We start from the raw sequence: 8664 nt of genomic DNA, 5'->3' as shown, positions 1-8664 counted from the left end.
GAAATGCTGTTGTTGTTGCTCCGCTACTTCATCCTCTTCTTCTCCTTCCATCCCAATCACATCATCCTCCTCAAACACCTCTTCTAAATCAACATTCACATTGTTAGGGAGCACCCCCGAATCCTTCCTCACCCACCAAGGGTGTTGTGCTCCCTCTCTTGTATGAGAGGTGTACTCCAGTCTCGGTAGGAAGCAATGATGTTGGCGAGAGACAAGGAGGCTCCACACTCCCTCAACTCCTTTGATGCCCCGGATGAATTGCATTGTCTTCAATTGCTTCTCATCAAGCAAGATATCACTTCCATCCCCTTTTCCCACTATGGTGCTGACCTCAACTTTTCCTCATGGCCACACTTTATGGCCAACCTAGTCACCATAGCTCCACAATGAATCTCTCCACTCTTAACACTCAAGACAATGGCTTCAATACATTGAGTGAAGATGAACCCCAAGTTGACTCTATGCCCCAAATCCGGCATAGTTGCTAGCCAAAGAATTCTAATCTCCTCCAAAGTAATCTTCCCCAAGTCTTGCTTGTTGAAAACCATATACCCAAGTATGCGGTGTAGCAATCTCAAGGCCGGATGCATGATTTCACTTGCCAAGGAATACTTGGCATCAAAGTTGTTGTGCCGGGAGATATGTTTCCACCATCGGCGGGGGTTGTAGTCCGGGATTTGGGCATATTCGGGTAGGAGGATGTCGGCATTGGGGTTGAGGTCGAGGTATTCATTGAACTTGTGGAGGGACATTGTCTCCTTTTTGTTGAAGAGTTGGAAGGAGACGGAGATGTTGTTCCCCGAGGTGTGTTTCTCAAAGGAGGCAAGATACTCAAGGGTAGGTTCTCGGTAGGTGTTGTATGTCTTGGTGACAAAGTCGGTTAGCCCTAGGTTGTTGAAGAGGAACCAACATTGTTCGTCAACACTAAGCTTGGTGGTTATTGTTTGGTCGTAGTGTTTGGTGGGAAGGAGTTTTCGGGATTGGAGGACATCATAGTTAGCTCGGTATTGTCGGTTGGAGAATTTTAGGGGAGGCAAAGGTGGTGGGGGTTCCACATTTTGTTGTGCTTGAGAGGATGATCCTCTAGGTTCCTTTCCACTTTTCCTCTTCTTTGAACTACTACCAACCTCCATTTTCTCCCTTGTTTTTTTTTCTTTCTTTTTCTCTTCCTTCTCAAGGAGAACTACACCAAAGTCTCACTCCAAATGAACCAACAACCACGAGAAACACCACACAACCACCACAAATACACCAAGCAACCACCACAAACAAAATACTTCACAAGACCATGCAAATTAACCAAGAACACAACAAATAATTCCAACAAACAACTCACAAAACCAATCAATCAAAAGTTAGAACCATACCAACAACAAAAATCACCAAACCATACATAATAATTTCTAAATCAAAAACTAAAAAATTTATCATGAAATTCATCCAAAATTGTATAATAGTTCAATAAAAACTAGAAAGGAGAGAATTATACCAACAATGAAGCCAAGAATCTCCTCCAACTAGCTTCCAAGAATAAGACCACCCAAAATTCTTCAAGGAGTAACAATGGTGGAAAAATCAATTTTTTTTGGATTTTTGATGATGGAAAGTGGAAATGGAACATGAATTTGATGATTTAAGGAAGAAATTTGTGAGTTTTAGGAGTGAAATTGATGGATTTGAAGTAGTTAGGGTTGGGGTTTTGGGGGGTTTTAGAGAGAGAGTGAGAAATGAGATGAAGATGTCGAAAAAAATGGGAGAAGGAAGTCGGGCTGCTGCTGTTTGTATTCGTGGGTGCTGTAGAACCAGCGGGGCCGCGCCCGCGAGACTTCTAGCAGCCGCGCCCGCGGCTTCTGGTGCCGCGCCCGCGGGTAGGGGAGGAGAGCCCTCTCCTGGGGCGCGGCTAGCCTTCTACTGAAAGTTCTGAAATTTCTGAGCTCCTAGTCCCGCGCCCTCTCCTATAATAGCCGCGCCCGCGGCTTCTTCAATTGTTCAACACTTCCTCCTTTTTCTCTTAACCCAAACTTAGCTCGAAAATCATCACCATAGAGTCCCCAAAACCCAACCATACATGTACCATGAGGCAAGTACCTACAAGTAGCAAAAGAAAACCAAAACAAATTGAAAATTAAACTCCATGTTACCATGCTAAATGCACCGGTTATCAAAGCACAAATACAACCAAAACTCACAAATCATACTAATCCAAAGTTGTAAATAGAAAAATGAAAGCAATCATGAAGAGAAGAAAGTAGAAGAGGGTTAGAAACTCGGGTTGCCTCCCGGAAGCGCTTTTGGTTAGCGTCGTTAGCTCGACGTTCTTCGAGATGATTAAGGAGGGCGGAATTGATGATGCACATCAATTAGAGTAACCGAAATTGGTTCATCACTTGGGAATCCTTCAAGATAAGGCTTGAGGCGGTGGCCGTTGACTTTGAAAGGGGAGTGGCCATCTTGGAAAATTTCATAAGCACCATACGGAAACACCTCCGTAACAGTGTATGGCCCACTCCATCTTGATCGGAGCTTGCTCGGGAAGAGCTTCAACCTCGAATTAAAGAGGAGCACCTTTTGCCCTTTGACAAAATCTTTCTTGATGATTTGAGCGTCATGCCACGCTTTTGATCTTGCCTTATACATACTTGCATTCTCATAGGCACTAAACCTCAACTCCTCTAACTCATGCAACTCTAAAAGTCTTTGCTCCCCCGCACTATGGAGATCCAAGTTGATTTGCTTGATCGCCCAATGAGCACGATGCTCCATCTCCATGGGCAAATGACAATTCTTCCCATAAACAAGCTTGTAAGGGGTGGTCCCAATTGGCGTCTTGAAAGCGGTACTATAAGCCCATAGAGAATCAATGAGCTTAGAGGACCAATCCTTCCTCGTTCTGGCAACTGTCTTCTCCAAGATCACTTTGAGCTCTCTATTTGTGACCTCCGCTTGACCACTTGTTTGGGGGTGATAAGCAAGCCCCCGCTTGTGAGATACCCCATATTTCTCAAGTAGTCGCACGAAGGTGTGGTGTTTGAAATGTGACCCCCCATCACTAATAATCGCCCTCGGAACACCGAATCTTGGGAAGATCACTTTCTTGAAAAGGTTAACCACCACTTTTGAGTCATTTGTTGGAGAAGCTACGGCCTCCGCCCATTTGGACACGTAGTCAACGGCAACCAAAATATATTTGTTCCCATTTGAGGAGATAAAAGGGCCCATGAAATCTATCGCCCACACATCGAAAACTTCAAGCTCAAGGATGGGGTTTTGTGGAATTTCATCCCTTCTCGAAATGTTCCCCACCCTTTGACATCTATCGCAGGTCTTGACAAATATCCAAGAGTCCTTGAATAAGGAAGGCCAAAAGAGCATTGATTGGAGAACTTTTGAGGCGGTTTTCTGAGCACTCATATGCCCACCACAAGGAGAAGAGTGGCACATATGGAGAACACTTTGAAACTCATCGTCGGGGACGCATCTCCTCAACAACCCATCAACCCCTCTCTTCAACAAAATCGGTTCATCCCAAATATATCTCTTTGCCTCGTGCTTGAGCTTTCGACGTTGTTGTGAAGTGAAATCCGGAGGTATGGCACCACAAGCCAAGTAGTTCACAATATCCGCATACCATGGAGCCGACTTCACCTCAAGAACATATAGCACATCATCCCTTAAAGCATCCTCTATTGGCAAACCATCATCCTTGAATCTTGCACCGCCCAACCTTGAAAGGTGATCCGCTACCACATTCTCGGCTCCCTTTTTGTCTCTCATTTCATAATCAAAGTCTTGGAGAACTAAAACCCATCTCAACAACCTTGGTTTAGCTTCCTTCTTCCCTATCAAATATTTGAGAGCCGAATGGTCGGTGTACACAATTGTCCTAGAACCAATGAGGTAGGTTCTAAACTTCTCAAATGAGTGAATAACCGCTAAGAATTCCTTCTCGGTGGTTGTGTAGTTTCGTTGGGCGTCATTGAGAGTTTTGGACAAATAATGTATGACATGAAGCTTCCCATCCTTTCGTTGCCCAAGAACCGAACCAATAGCCTCGTCGCTTGCATCGCACATGAGTTCAAATGGAAGAGACCAATCCGGACCTTGGACAATAGGGGCGGTGCAAAGGGCCTTTTTCAACCTACAAAAAGATTCTTGACAAGCATCATCAAATATAAACTCTTTATCTTGTTGCAATAGGGATGTGAGAGGCTTTGCAATCAAAGAAAAGTCTTTTATAAAACGCCGATAGAACCCGGCATGGCCAAGAAAAGACCTCACTTCCCTCACGTTGGTGGGGGGAGGAAGTTTCTCAATGACCTCTACCTTGGCTCTATCAACCTCAATGCCGGCATGGGAAATTTTGTGCCCAAGAACAATCCCACTTTCTACCATAAAATGGCACTTTTCCCAATTTAACACGAGGTTAGCCCTCTCACATCTTTCTAAGCAACGAGATAAATTAGATAGACAATCTTCATAGGTGGCTCCTCCAACGGAGAAGTCATCCATAAAGACTTTTATCTCATCCTCAATCATATCACTGAAAATGGACATCATACAACGTTGGAATGTTGCGGGAGCATTACAAAGCCCAAAAGGCATCCTACGATACGCATAAGTACCGTAGGGACAAGTGAAAGTCGTCTTCTCTTGATCCTTGGGGTCAATCGGGATTTGGAAAAATCCCGAATAACCATCAAGAAAACAATAGAAGGAATGCTTTGTAAGCCTCTCCAACATTTGATCAATGAACGGTAATGGAAAATGATCTTTGCATGTACTTGTGTTGAGTTGGCGATAGTCAATGCACATGCGCCAACCGGTTACAAGCCTAGTGGGGACTAGTTGATCATGATCATTTTTCACTACCGTCATTCCCCCTTTCTTAGGCACAACTTGCACGGGAGATACCCAATCACTATGAGCAATTGGGTATATAATTCCCGCATCAAGAAGCTTAGCCACTTCCTTCCGCACAACCTCTTGCATGGAAGGGTTAAGCTTCCTTTGCCTTTGCCTAACGGGTTTGGCATCTCCCTCTAGATCAATTTTGTGCATGCATAAAGAAGGACTTATACCTTTGATGTCATCAATGGTATAGCCTAAAGCTTTCTTGTGTTTTTTCAAAACATTGATCAAGAGGGAGGTTTGCTCCTCCGTTAGGTTGGAATTAACAATTACGGGGAAAGACTCATTAGAACCAAGAAATTCATACCTCAAGCCCAAAGGTAGAGGTTTCAAGTCTACCTTTGGTGCTCCCTTACCATTGGTGCTCTCCTCTCTTTCCTCAACTTGAAAGAGGTCATGGGTGTGAAAAGCCTCCTCCTCCATGCTCTCATCCATGCACTCACTCTTGCTTTCCTCTAGCAAATCCTCATAGAATTGAATGTCGTCCTTGTGAGCACCTAGCTTAGAATCATTCAACAATACACTTTCTAGGGGATCATTAGAAGCATGCAAATGGGAACGAGAAAATTCACTAAGCATGGTATCTAGAACATCTACTCTAAAGCATTCACCACTTGAGGAAGGTTGTTGCATGACATTATTCAAATCAAACTCAATTGAATCATTGTCAATTTTCAAAGATATTTTGCCCTCCTTTACATCAATGATGGCCCTAGAGGTGGCTAAAAACGGCCTACCCAAGATAATAGGAATCCTTTCATCCTCATCCATCTCTAGCACATAAAAATCCACGGGGAATGTGAACTTTCCTACCCTAAGGGGAATGTCCTCAACCTTACCCATGGGAAATTTAATGGACTGATCCGCTAGTTGGAGAGTAATGTTAGTGGGGGAAAGGGTTCCTACACTAAGCTTTTGGTAGACGGAGTAGGGCATGAGGCTCACACTTGCTCCTAAATCACACAAAGCTTTGTCAAACTCAATGCCATTAATAGAACAAGGGATAGAAAAACTACCCGGATCCTTCAACTTGGCGGGAAGTTTGTGGAAAGGATTGCACTACAATTGGCGGTCAAGCTCACCGTTTCACACTCCCTTCTCCCACTTAATAGATCTTTCAAAAACTTAGAGTAATGGGGCATTTGTTTCATAGCATCTACAAAAGGAAGGGAAACATGCAAATTCTTGATCACATCCAAAAACTTCCCAAATTGAGCATCAAGCTTAGCTCTCACAAATCGTTGGGGAAAAGGTAACCTCTCCTCTCTAGGTTGGAGATTTAGGGGCAAGGGGGTGGTCTCTTTTTCCTTTTGCACCTCAACATCCTTCTCCCTCTCAACATTAGAAGGTTCCTTGGTTCTCTCATCCCCCCTCTCTAACTCTACTTCATTTCGAGGTTCCTCCTCAACTAAGGGGTCACTCCCTACTACCTTTCCACTCCTTGTTGTTACGGCATACAAAGGTTTTGGGTTGACTCCTTGACTAGGGATAGAGGAAGAAGAAGAAGAAGAGGAATTGGAAGCAAGTTGGGCAATTTGGGTTTCAAGCATTTTCATATGAGCATTGGCTCGCTTTTTATCCTCCTCATTTCTCTTCTTTTCCTCCTCATGCATTTTCATGATGGCATCTAGCTTAGCCATCACGGGATCATTAGGAGGGGCCTCAATTTGAAGAGGTTGTTGAGGTGGAGGAAGTTGGGCTTGATGGAAACCCGGAGGCCTATTGGTTTGGGCATATTTAGAAACATTTTGGCCCCTATTGCCTCCGGTGCCTTGGTTGGGAACATTGCTTTGTCGATTGTTTCCCATGTTACCTTGATCACCAAAATTTTGATTTTGATGGTCATGGTATCGGGAGTTGGGTTGTTGGTTTTGGTAGCCATACCCCCTTTGGTTAGAGTAGCCTCTTCCATTGAAATTGGAAGGGCCTCCCCCACCATGGTATTGGTTACCATAACCACCACCACTTTGGTTCCAACCACGGTTTCCACCTTGATTCCAATTCCCCATTTGATTGGAGTTTGGCCTCAAGTTCCCCACATTTTCCATTCTAGGAGCAAAATTCATAGCATTGCCATCTTCTACATTATCATCATGTTCATAGGGAGGGGGTTGAACTTCACAAGCATACACACAATGGGAGGTATCATGATCATAGGTTTCACAATTTGAGCAAAACATGTATCCTTGAGGCATTTTATTATAAGAAGAGGGGGAAGAAGTGGCCATACCATTGCCTCCCTTGGTTGAGGGGGAGGTATTACCATGAGGGTTGGACCTTTCTTTCATCATTTTGTCCATTTGCTTGGCCATCTTGGAGATTTGGGAAGAAAGGTTGTTGATTGCGTTGGCTTGCTCCAATGCATAGACACCTTTGCTAGAAGTGGCCTCCCTTTCTCCTTCGTACCAATCATCATAATGCTTTGCGGCCTCCTCTATGATGCATTCCACTTCATCCTCTCCCTTGTTCATGATTGGACCGCCGGCGGCGGCATCTAGGCTTGTTCTCCCTTGAGGTGAGAGACCTCCGTAGAAAGTGTGGATGAGTTGATACTTGGGTATCCCATGATGTGGTCATTGACGTTGAAGCTCTTTGTACCGGTCCCATGCCGCACTTAGAGTCTCACCACTCTTTTGGCGAAAACCTTGAATTAAAGATCGAGCCTCGGCGGTCTTCCTATGGTTATAAAATCTCCTCAAGAAAGCCGTAGTCACTTGGTCCCAAGTTGTGAGAGAATTAGGGGGCACCTCCTTCTCTAGCCATTCTAGACCTCTCCCAATTAAAGAAAATGGAAACATCTTGAGGCGGATATACTCTTGAGTCACTCTGTTGGCTTTGATCGTGTCACAATACTTCTCAAATTCTTTCAAATGCTCATGAGGGCTCTCAAATTTTCCACCCGAGAATTGTTTCCTCTCTATTAAAGCAATCAAATTGGGCTTGATTTCAAAATTGTTGGCTTGAGTGGTAGGGGTTAGGATCCCACTTTGGGCTCTAAAGGCTTCGGGAGCCCCAAGACGACTCAAAGGTGTATTCTCTCCCATTTTAGAACCTTCTTCACTTTCGGACTTAAAGATTGAAAAGGGGTTGATTTCCGGACTTGATGGCGAATTAGGGCTATCTAAGTCTTCACTTGAGGGTGAAGATGGTGGAGTATCTTCCAATTCTCCTACTCCTTCTTTCGTTGGGATGTGAGAATTTCTAATCCTCGCTCTCGCTTCTCTTCGAAGTAAGGACAAAGATCTTTCTAGCTCCGGATCAATGGGAATCAAAGACCTTGAGCGAGTTCGTCCTCTGTTCATACAACAAAGCTAAGGAGAACGTAAGCACTGACAAGTAACAAGTAGTAACAAATACTAACAAACAAGAAATGAGATAGTCTCAAATAAAGTAATAAAAAAACAATGGAAGCCGTCTCCCCGGCAACGGCGCCAATTTGACAAAGGAATAAACGTGTCGTCAATTGTCTATCCCTAGATCAAATATAATTTATACACCTAAACAAACCTAATACAAGTATAAGGCAAGCATAGGGGTCGAACCACAAGGAGACATGCATAAACACCACATTCACTACTTAATACTTAAGCTACCTCGGAACGAGAAGTGTGAAAAGCTAAGAAATTAAACTAGAGATTAAGAATGATTAAAAATCAATATAACTAAGCACCAAGGGAAGTAGGTAGATGTAGTTTCCAATTGATCATGCAATAACACGGAAGCAAAGCAATGGTAAACTAAGCATGCAAGAATATC

General features: G+C 43.8%; 1 non-coding gene across 1 annotated transcript; it reads left to right on the top strand.

The window, feature by feature from the left end:
* The first annotated feature begins 7467 nt into the window (after positions 1 to 7467).
* On the top strand, positions 7468 to 7573 carry LOC145606450 (small nucleolar RNA R71). Its single transcript, XR_014105319.1, has one exon. It is a non-coding gene; the product is annotated as a small nucleolar RNA R71 (small nucleolar RNA).
* Positions 7574 to 8664: the final 1091 nt, after the last annotated feature.

Source organism: Chenopodium album, chromosome 22, assembly GCF_948465745.1.
Source record: "Chenopodium album chromosome 22, dcCheAlbu1.1, whole genome shotgun sequence".
Classification (NCBI taxonomy): domain Eukaryota; kingdom Viridiplantae; phylum Streptophyta; class Magnoliopsida; order Caryophyllales; family Amaranthaceae; genus Chenopodium; species Chenopodium album.
The sequence above is the reverse complement of the archived record's forward strand: the minus strand, read 5'-3'. Positions and strand labels throughout refer to the sequence as shown.